The sequence below is a fragment of the Tupaia chinensis genome, unplaced genomic scaffold (assembly GCF_000334495.1).
Source record: "Tupaia chinensis unplaced genomic scaffold, TupChi_1.0 Scaffold000164_1, whole genome shotgun sequence".
Classification (NCBI taxonomy): Eukaryota; Metazoa; Chordata; class Mammalia; order Scandentia; family Tupaiidae; genus Tupaia; species Tupaia belangeri.
In genome coordinates, this window is record NW_006159638.1 from 4452962 (window position 1) to 4464817 (window position 11856).

General features: G+C 38.6%; 1 pseudogene; it reads left to right on the top strand.

The window, feature by feature from the left end:
* The window catches only part of LOC102494032 (solute carrier family 25 member 51-like), a 46162-nt pseudogene that overhangs the window by 14808 nt on the left and 19498 nt on the right, over positions 1 to 11856 (top strand).

Consider the following 11856-nt stretch of genomic DNA (forward strand, 5'->3'; position numbering starts at 1 on the left):
GGAAAGAGAAATCACTTCCTATGGGAAATAGTCTCATCACAATCCCCTCTCCTCCATTTCTCCTCCCTATTGGAATTTTGGGCACACACATGTGCTTGGTGTGTTTCTCAATCTGCCGAGTTCAGGGCAGATAGTCAGCCATGGGGGATCCAGCCACCTTAACCACCATGCCATAGGCTGGCCCTGTTTGCTATGTTTGTGCTGGCTGGTGCATGGTATATCTTATTTATTCTTTTGTCTCTCAGGCTATTTCCTTGTTGGGGATAACCAGAGTCATGGTCACAGGTAGGAGGTCTATCACTGGCTCAGCTTTTTCCGACTGAACATCTACTTTCCATGAATATGTTTCATGAACCTTACCTGGTCAGAAAGACACTCACGTGTGGGCCTAAATGATGTGATAGTTATCTGGCTCTTCCACTGCCCTGTTCGATCTCCTCTGTACACTGAAGCTGCGTATGAGAAACCAGTATCTGACTTCTTGGGGCTGTTGAGGGATGGGAGAATTCTCATATGAATAAAGTTGTAGGCAATAACAAGGTCAAGGTGAGCTGCCGAAATCATTATTTACGACGGCTCCAAAGGAATGGGATTTTCCACATAACTGAATTTTCTAGAGAGCTAGCATTTAGAACTTTAAAAGCCTGTACTATTTCTCTTAAACATTTTAATGGAAATCATATTGAAGGGGTTTCAGGTTTTTTTTTTTTTAACATTTTCTTCATGACTCACTTATCACAGTAAAGAAGATTTTATTGTGCTATAGAATGGTAATGTTCTCTGTGCTTATTCAACCATGGAGTGCTTGAAGAGCAGCTCTTGGTTCTCTCAAGGTCATGCCTGTGTTTGTGAGGTGTTCTGCTTCTGCTGCTGAAAACTGTTCATGTGAGAATCCATGTATTCTGGTTCTTTTGAGATCCTGTCATATTTTATAAGTGTTTGGTCAGGAATTATTCTTATTAGCATCAAGAATCAGCATCTTGTGGCATATATCTCTCTGTGAATTCATTGTGTTGGTCACTGTGAGGCCATTTTATTTGTTTTTGAGTTTGCTCTTCTGTTTTGGCTCTTTCATTACGGTTGTCAGCAATGGGACCTCTGATTGAATATGCCATCCTTGCAACACAATTTCTATTTACTTTTTATGGACAATCAAATTTTCCTTTATAAATAGGCCTCTTTATAAATTAATAGTTATTTACATTGTAATTTTAGGAACTGTGGTTAAAACAAATGAAGTAAATTTCCTAATCTTATTCCAAATAAAATATTTGTAAATTTCTTGATCTGTTCCTGAATTTATAAGACTGGAAATCACAAGCTCTTTCTAAGAGAATTCCAAGGGAGCAATGGGTGGTCATATATTCATCTATTTAAAAGCTGTTCAATTAAGTAAATAAATGAACTCTTTTATTGGTTTTCATTGTGTTTCAATTGTTTTCACATTAGTTTTGGCTTCTTTTTTTTTTCTTGAAGAGAGGATTTTTTTGCTGTAGGGTGTGTACACTCACTGGAAAGAGAGAGAGAGAGAAACAGAGAGAGAGACAGAGAGACAGGAAGGAAGAAATCACCACCCCACCCTTCCCCCCCGGGTGGTATGGCCACACTGCAATCCCTTCTCCTCCATTCTCCTCTTGGGATCTTGGGTATGCATGCGCACACACCCAATATGAGTTTAAGCTGCCAGGTCCAGGACTCGAACTATGATCGTCTATGTGGGAGTCTAGTGATGTAACCATTACATTATCTGCTGGTCCCAGTTTTAGCTCCTTAAAACACCCAAAACCAGCACCAGCAGTTGGCATAATAGCTGTCGCTGGATTCCCATGTAGTAAACCATGGTTCAAGTCGCAGATCCAGTGGCTTAAACTCAGGCCGGGTGTGTGTGCATGTGTGCCCAAGATCCTGAGAGGAGAATGGAGAAGGGATTGCGGCATGGTCACCCCCCTGGAGGGTGATTTCTCGCTTTCTGTCTACCTCTCTCTGTCTTTCTGGTGAGCGCATGTGCCCTATACCAAAAACCTCTCCAGCAACAACAACAACAACAACAAGAAGTGCCCAAAACATAGTGGTTTAAAATAATAAAAAGTTTTGTTATGTTTTATGATTATGAAGATCAGTGGGCATTTTGGTCTGAGTTGGCTTGGTGGGACCTGGGTGATCTAAATTGGCTTCACTAACATTTAGGCTCTCAAGTGGGATGGCTGAGTGACTGGAGACTTTCTCCAAGAAGTCTCATCCTAGGGGGCTAGCCTGATAGTAAGAGAAGGAAACTGCAACACAATACTCTTCAAGCCTATGCCTGTGTCACATTTGCTAATCTTCCTTTAGCCAAAGCAAATTGCATTGGCTTGGTCAGTGTGGAGGGGACTATACAAGGGCATAGATATAGGAAGACATGATTTGCAAGAGTCATTACTTCAGTCATCTACAGAGCTTGTGCTAAACTGTCATTCTAACCCTGCACTTCCATAACTATAACTGCGACCACAGGGAATTCACAGAAGTTCTGTGACATGTTTAAAAATTTGAGGGCAACATAGTTATACTCTGTGACTGTTGGACATCACACAGACTCCTAGCTTGATGTAGTCCATAGTGCCAATATCATACAGATACATTCCATGTGATGCTGTTGTATCTTTGCAAAGCTGAGTTTTAATGGTTGTAATAAAAAAGAAGTACTGCATGAAAATCATTGTGGAACAGGAGATCTGAATGGTGGTGTTCAGTCTGATTCCAAGGTATCAGAAGTTCTGCGGTGCTCCGCATATATTCCATTATTGTGATTAACAGCGAAATAAAATATTATCTTAAAAATATATGCGTTATATTTCAAGTGGTGACTAACATGTTAGAATGTACTTGCTCACTAAGTTGTATGGGTCTAAGAAAAAGGAACTCTAGGGTATTTTTTTTTCTTTTGGTCTGGGGGTACTGGGAAAAAATGAACAAGATGATTAAGATGTCATGATCCAGGGTTGGCAGGTTTTGTGGTAAAGGTGCTGGATTCCCACATGGCTGACTGTGGTTCAAGTTCTGGACCTGGTGGCTTGCAATTTTCTCTTTCACTTTTTCTCTTTCCATTTTTTTTTTTTTTTTTTTTTTTTCTGATCAAATTAAAATATAAATGACAATAACAAATGGAATTAAACAACTAAATTCAGGGAGAAAAAATAGAGAGGTAAGACATTTGTGGGACAAAGAAAGGGTTTATTACCCGTTGATGATTATGTGTGTCGTATTCTCAGCTGGACTGGTCTGAGATGTACTTCTTGTTGAGTAAATTCTCTTTATTTGATCGCTATATAAGCAAGCTCCATGTTCAAAAATTAAGAATTTTAAGACAGTGTCAGAAGAGTGTTGAACCAGGTGTGTGACCTTTTCGAGTGTAGGGTCCTGTGCACAGCATAGGTCACATGCCTGTGGAACTGGTCCAGCTAAGAGACTAAATATTTCTTTCCCGTAGATATTCTTGACATTGCCCAAAAGGATTGTTTAAATGATGATATTCAATTAAATTTAAATTGCATGGGACAAATAGTTATTATTTTTTCCCATTAACCATGAATAGGGGCTTGGGAGAAATGCCAGATTAGTTTATAGGCAATCAAAACATTACTGGGTTGGGCGTGAGTTAAATTTGTGATCCTGCTATAAAGGCACCATTTTCTCCCTTTTATGGAAGAAGAACTGGTGATTAGAGAGGTTAAGGGATTGTTCAAGGTCACCCAGATGAAATTTAGTGAATTTAGTAGTGAAATTGAGATTTATATCAAGGTCTTACTCCCAAACTAAGACTTGTTTCCGCTCTTCTGTTGCAGGTAACACTTAAATCCAAGCTCAGTCTGAAAAGTTGAATTTCACATTGAGATTTCTTTTAAAATATGCTTGTTTCTTAAGCACATAGATGAAGTATGCCTTATCATGAATAGGAACCATGCTGCCCATGAGAGACCATTTTGGACAATGCGGAGATATTTTTGGTGGTGCTAGAGGCATTTAGAGGGCAAAGGCTAGGGATGCCAGAAAGCTGTAGTTTGCTGGATAGTCCTACACAAAAGAGAGTTGTTCGATGTTCTGTATAACTTGAATGCCTCACTAGTCACTCAAGCAGGTGAAAACAAGTTTATATTTATGAACCTAGAATCGATTACATGGTCCCGATGCATTGACTTTTTACTGTGTCATCTGGCTTATTCCTGAGCCTATTGGCAAACATTATTTTATTATAAATTATTTTATTTTCATTTTTCCTTAGTATTATATCAGGGCATTATATTGTTTCAGTGAAAATTTATCTGTGTAGAGCTAGCCCTGTAGCCTAGTGGTTAAGGGAAATGGATCTCATATGGTTGACCATAGTTCAAATGCCAGAAAAATATTTGCTGTTAGAATATAGGGGTGGAGGGAACCAGCAGTTAGCGTAATGGCTATGTCGCTGGACTCCCACGTAGTTGACCGCGGTTCGTGTCCTGGACCTGGTGGCTTAAAACTCACACCGGGCACGTGTGCATGCGTGCCCAAGATCCCGAGAGGAGAATGGAGGAGAAGGGATTGTGGCATGACCATCCCCTCTGGAGGGTGATTTCTCGCTTTCTGTCTCTATGTCTCGCTCTGTCTGGCGAGCACATGCGCCTTATAGCGAAAAACTTCTCCAAAAAAAAAAAAGAATATAGGGGTGGAGTCATGTAGATTAAAAACCATGGAGGTCAGAGATGTGAGAATTTAGAATCTGTAAAGAGCAGTTATCCTTTTTGTCAGATAATCCCAGAGTTACTGGCAGAGCAATATTATTTCCAGCTTTCTAGGTCCTATGCAGATGCTGGAAATCCTTTCACACACATTTCAATCAGGCTTTCACCTTCCCTTTCCCTAAGTCCACTGAAACTGCTCTAGTTGAAGCCAGCAACAACTTACACATTGCAAAATCTAATAGTCAGTGCTTAGTTTTCATCTTACTTCCTCTATCAGCAGCTTTTGACACAGTAGATCCCATTCTCCTTTTTCATACATGTTCTGTACTTGGCTGTCATGATGGCACAGTCTTGGTCTTCCTCTTCATTTACTTCTCAGGCTCCCTTGCTGTTTCTTTTCTTCTCCCTGAGCTCTTTATGTTGCTCTCTTAGTCCTCGGTTCTCTTCTCCCCCTACGGTCACTATTAGAGATGACATCAAATCACATGGTTTAGATGCCATCTACATGTCATTGACACCCAAATTATTATCCCCAGGCTAGATCGCTCCTGACTTGCAAGTCTGTATGTATGAATATGACAAACTAACAGTTTTCCTTTATGAATCTTTTCCATCCTCAGCCTACTTCTCAATTGATGGCACCTTCAATCTTCTGGTTGGTCTGTCTAAAAACTTTGGAAGCAGACTTAATTCCTATCTTTCATACTTTGCTTTCAACCTGTGAGCGAATCCTGTTGGTTGTACCTCTAAAATGTCTCAAGAATTTGATCCCGAGTAACTCCCTCCGCTGCTACCGTTCTTGTGTAAAACACCATCATCTTTCCTTTTGGTTGCTGCAATAGCCTCCAGACTGGTCTTTCTGTGTCTGTGTCAAGTACCTTATAGTCTGTTCTCAACATAGCAGTTAGACTGGCCTTTTCAAAACTGAAGTTATATATATCATTTCTGTATTCCAAAACCTGTGGGAAGGTCCCCATTTGACTCAGAGTAAAAGCCTTACAGTGTCTACAAGGTCTTACATCATCTGAATCTTTGTTATTTCTCTGATCTTACTGACTAATGCTTTCCTCTTTGCACATTCCACTTCAGCCATACTGGCTACTACGGTATGAGTGTGTCCCCCCAAATTCATGTGTTGAAAATCTAATTCCCAATGCCACAGTAAAAGGATGTGTTGAGAATTCTGCCATAAGGGATGGATGAATACCGCTGTTAAAAGGGCTTCTAGGGGACCAGCAGTTAGCGTAATGGCTATGTTGCTGGACTCCCACGTAGTCGACCATGGCTCAAGTCCTGGACCTGGTGGCTTAAAACTCATGCCGGGCGCATGTGCATGATCTCTAGAGGAGAATGGAGAAGAAGGGATTGCGGCATGGCCATCCCCCCTGGGGGGGGATTTTTTGCTTTCTGTCTCTCTGTCTCTGTCTGTCTGGTGAGTGCACGCGCCCTAAAAGCAAAAACCTCTCCCCCCCCAAAAAAAAGGGGCTTCTAGGAGTGGGTTCATTCACTTCTACCCTTTTGCCATTTAATCCACCTACCCTCGCCCTTCCACTTTCTATCATGTGAAAATGCAGTAAAAAGGCTCTTACCAGATACCAGTAACTTGATCTTGGAGTTCTTAGACTCCAGAACTGTGAGAAATACATTTATCTTCTTTATAAATTACACAGCCTGTGGTGTTTGCTTACAGTAAAATGAGGGGAAAGGCCCAGTTGTGCTGATGCTTGCTGCCCAGTTGTGCTGATGCTTGCTGCTAAGGTGCTATAGGCTCTGCAGGCTAGGGAAGGACCCATTGAAACAAGAAATAGAAAATTATTTGTTGATGATAACATGTATAGTAATATCCTTGATTGAGCCAATATATAATGTATACTGGATGGAAAATCTGTTTGTATACTATATTGATGTGCAGCGAATGACTAAATAAATAAAAGCAAAAAAAAAAAAACACCTTGAAAATAATCTCTGACTTCATGTCCTTCCTTCCAGATACACTGAGGTAGAGCGTTGGACACTAAAGCCTCGGGAAGCCCTACCTTCTACAGCTTTATTGGGTGTGAACGATGCTTCAGCTCTTAACGCATTAAAGTTGGCTTTTCCAGGTTAGTGTTACATGCTGGCACTACAGTTCTAATTGAAGAGTCATTTGAGCCTTTCCTAAATTGTTATGGAAATTAAATAGGAAGTAAATTTTATTTCTTGACTTATTTTACTTTTAATCAGAAGAAAAAGTTTTCTCATGTCCCTTGGTAATCCCTTACTCCTACTACACTCCTACACCCTGCCATTTTCCTTTGGAATCACCTATCTGCTCTCTGTTTGTTGATGGAGATTGTTTTTCATTTCTTAGACTTTTATATAAATGGAATCATACAGTATGTACTTCTTTTGGACTGACTGCTATAACTCAGGATAATTGTTTTGAGATTTATCCATGTTATTGTGTATATCAATAGTTCTATTTATTGCTGAGTACTATTCCATTGCATGGTTATTTTTGCTTATCCATCTGTTGATGAACATTGGGTGATTTCAGATTTCGGCCATTTATAATAAAGGTACTATGAACATTTGTGTACTGCTCTTTGTAATAGACACAGGCTTTCATTTCTCCTGGTAAATAACTAGGTGTGGACTGACATGATCATATGGCAGATGCACGCACACTTAACTTTTTAGACAACATCAAGCTGTTTTCCAAAGTGGTTGTCTCGTTTACATCCAGCAGTATGTAAGTCTCATATCTTTATGTCTTTATCATCTCTTGTGTACTGGGTCCTAATTTTTAGCTATTCTAATATAGTGGTGTTTCATTTCATTTTAATTTGTGTTTCTCTGATAACTAACAATGCTGAGCATTTGTTCATGAGCTTATTTGCTATTTATATATCTTCTTGGGTAAGGTTAAAATATTTTGCCTGTAGACTATTTATTTTGTTATTGTTGAGTTTTGAGAGTTCTTTATATATCCCAGATATAAGACTTTATCAGCTACGTAATTTCCAAATATTTTCTCCTGGTCATATTTGATCTGTGGGCTATTTGGAATGTGTTATTTAGTCTTCAAATAGTTGAGATTTTTCAGCTATCTTTCTGTTTTCAATTTATACTTTAATTCCTTTGTGGTCAGAAAACGTACTTTATATCACTTGAACCCTTTTGAATTTATTGAAGCTGATTTTATGGTCCAGAATATAAGACCATATCTTGATACCTTACACTAGAAAACAAAGTGTTTTCTGCTATTATTGGGTGGAATGTTTTATAAATGTCATTTAGGACAAATTGGCTGATAGTTGTAGTAATTTCCTAAGGCTGCTATAACAAATTGCCACAGACTGGCTGGCCTGAAACAACAGAAAATTATTCTCTCATGGCTTTGGGGGGCTAGAAATTCAAAAGCAACATGTTGGTAGTGCCATTCTCTTTCTGAAGGCTCTAGAGGAGAATCTTTCTTTGCCTCTTTCTAGCTTTTAGAAATTACCAGTAATCTGTGGCAAGCTGTATTTTTGCCTCCACTGTCACATGGCATTCACCTTGTCTGTGGCCAAATTTTCCTTTTCTTCTCAGGATACCAATAATTGTATTAGTACTCCCTAATTCAGTATGATCTCATTTTAACTTGTTTATATCTGCCAAGACCCTATTTTCAAATAAGATCACATGCACAGGTACCAGGTAATAGGATTTAAACATTTTTTTTTTTAGAAAACACAATTTAGCCCACAACAGTAGTATTCTTCAAGTCTTCTGTAATTTTCCTGTATATGTATTTTATCCATTATTGTTAGAAAGATATTTAAATCTGACTATAATTTGGGTATCTGTTTATTTCTCCATATAATTCTATCAGTTTTGTTTCATAGATCATGATCTATTATTAGATATGTAAACGTTGATGATCATTACAGCCTTTGACGAACTGACCCATTTATTATTATGGAATAAACCTCTTTGTCCGTAGTAATATACTTTGCTCCAAATTCTACTTTTTCCTATGTTAATATAGTTTTTACTTTTGGATTAGAGTTAAAATGATGTTTTCTCCTGTCCCTTTACTTTTTTTTTTACAACTTTTTATTTTCTATGTCATAGAGTGGGACACATGTGCTCACTGAAGAGAGACAGAGAGAGATGGAGAGAGGGAAAGTGAGAAATCAGCCCTGGGGGGATGGTCACACTGTACTCCTTCCTTTTTTTTTTTGGAGAGGTTTTTGCTGTAGGGCGCGTGCGCTCACCAGAAAGAGAGAGACAGAAAGTGAAAAATCACTCCTCAGGGTGGATGGTCACAGCGTAATCCCTTCTCCTCATTCATCTCTTAGGATCTTGGGCATGCATGCACATGCGCCCACCATGAGTTTAAGCCACTGGGTCCAGGACTTCAACTGTGCTTGACTACATGGGAGTCTAGCGACATAGCCATTACGCCATCCGCTGGTCCCCACACTGTAATCCTTTCTACTCAATTATCCTCCTGGGATTTTGGGCATACACACAGAAAACTAAAACTTCAACAACAACAACCACCACCACCACAACACAAAAACTTATTGACTAGAGTACTAAAAACTATGAACATATAAATTATCCCAAATTAAGTTATGGGTTTTTTTTTTATAATTTAAATTTTAAGAAGTCGTAACAGAATTTTTAAAGAAATCTAAGCAACTGATTTAAAAATTCACTTGGGAAACAAAATAAAGATGTTAATGAATTATGAAAATGAGAAATAGGAAAAGTGTTACTTTGTAAGAAGTTAAATATAGCATAAAATTACATCAACAGGGCCAGCGTAAGGCATGATGGTTAAGGTGGCTGGATCCCCCACATGTTGACCACATGATTAGAGTCTTGGTCTTGGTGACTTGAAAAACATGCTGGGTGGGTGGCGAGTGGAGACTGGCAGGTGGCATGGGGATTAAGGTGCCGGATGCTTATGTGGCTGACAGCAGTTCAGTCTGGAACCTGGCGGCTTGCTTTCTTGCTTTCCCTTTCTCTCTCTGACTGTCTCTCTGGTCAAATTAAAAAATAATAAATATAATTCTTAAAAAAAAAAAGAGGACCAGCAGATGGCATAATGGTTATGTCGCTTCACTCCCACATGACTGTGAGTCCCGGACGCAGTGGCTTGAAGATCATGCTGGGTTGGGGTCGGCAGGTGGTATGGTTGTTAAAGGCACTGCACTTGACTCACATATGGCTGACCGCAGTTCAAGTCCTGGGCCTGGTGGCTTACTTCCTCATTTTCCCTCTTTCTCTCTCTCTCTAATCAAACTGGAAAATAATAATAATAATAATAATAAACAACAAAATTAAATAAACTAATTCTTAAAAAAAAATAAGAAGAAAATTGCTCTGGGTGCATGTGCGTGCATGCCCACGATCCCAGGAGGAGAATGAAGAAGGAATTGTGGTGTAACCATCCCTTCTTGGTAGTGATTTCTCACTTTTCCTCTCACTGTCTCTGTCTCTCTCTCCAGTGAGCGCATGCATCCAATGGCCAAAACTTCTAAAAAAGAAAGATAAAGAAAAACATACCAGGTGTTCATGTACATGCATGACTATCCAAAATCCCGAAAGGAGGGAGAGATGGAGGAGAAGGGATTGCAGTATGATCATCACCCATGAGGTGAGGTGGTAATTTCTCACTTTACTTCTCTCTCTCTGGCAAACTTTACATACTCTTTGGCAAAAAAAAAAAAAAAAAAAAAAAAAAAAAACCAAAAAACACCAAAAACCAAAAACCAAAAAACAAAACAAAAAACAACCAAAAGCAACAGTAATAAGAGCTCCAAGGAATAAAATGAGCTTCCTATCAAGGGGCTAAATGCTAGGAAGGTAAGCACATGTAGATCTTGTCCCTATCTTACAGGCTTACAGGCTAGTTGGGATGTGGAAGATCAGGGCTAGAGGCAGCAACTGCACTGCAGAGCTATGATGAATCCTCTGAAGTAGAGGTGCCTGGTCTTCTGCAAACCTGAGATGCAAGGATTTCTCTGAGTTTGTTGCACAATCAAAAATAAACTAGAAATAAATTTTCTTTTGAGGAAGGAAACTTTGGAAAAGGAATTGAACCTGTATAGACATTAAATCTTCTGACACAGTTGCAAAATAAATTTAAAAACATAGCAAGCCTCAGCTTCAAAGTATGTAAAACATCATTTGAAAAAGTTCAGGGACCAGCAGATGGCATAATGGTTACATCATTGGACACCCACGTAGTCTACCACAATTCAAGTCCTGGACCTGTTGGCTTAAAACTCAGTGCTGGGCACATGTGCATGTGTGCCCAAGATCCAGAGAGGAGAATGGAGGAGAAGGGATTGTGGTGTGGCAAGTCCCCCGGGGTGGTGATTTCTTGCTTTCTGTTTCTCTAGCGAGTACATGCACCCTATAGCGAAAATCTCAATCTAAGAAAAAGAAAGAAAAAGTTCACATGTGCATTAAAGCCAGTTATTATAGTCAAAATTATTAATATGTTATCAAAGAAAGTAATTTTTATTGGTAGGTCAATGAAGTGAGATCTTATGAAATTAATTTTAAAAATAAATGTTAATTTCTTTAATTTTTTTTTTATTTTTAAATTTATTTACATTTAATCACAAGTCTTTACAGTATACATTTCTTTTTCCAATACAAATACCATGCATGTCAGTCAAGACAAAGATATTACTGTATACATTGTCATCAGCAAATAGCTTCTCTTTTTTTTTGTCAATTCAGCATACTTTTACCAGTTTTTTCCTTCCCCTTTCCCCTTCCTCCCTTCCATACTAAACTCTCCCCCCGCTCCATTTTATTGACTCATAAAAGATCTTAAAAGTATGGACAAAGCTAGAATCTAGTGCAAATACACTGTGATTTTTTTTTCTGAAACATTTCTTTTTTAAATCTCTCCATTTCCCCTTTTACTAAAGAGAGGTATAAACTAACTTATTTGCAAAAAAATAATTAAGTTAATCTCAATTTGGTCTGTAATGTGCACAAAGCCCCATAAGAATTCAATTTCTGATGCTAGGCAACAGATACTATTGTATTACTGAACTTATGCAAATAGCCATTCTGCCACAAAATAAGAATGCTCACAAATATTTTTCAGTTGTAAACGGGTCAGGAACAGAGAAAAGTTTACTTTCAATTAAAAAATTCTTTTTTTTTT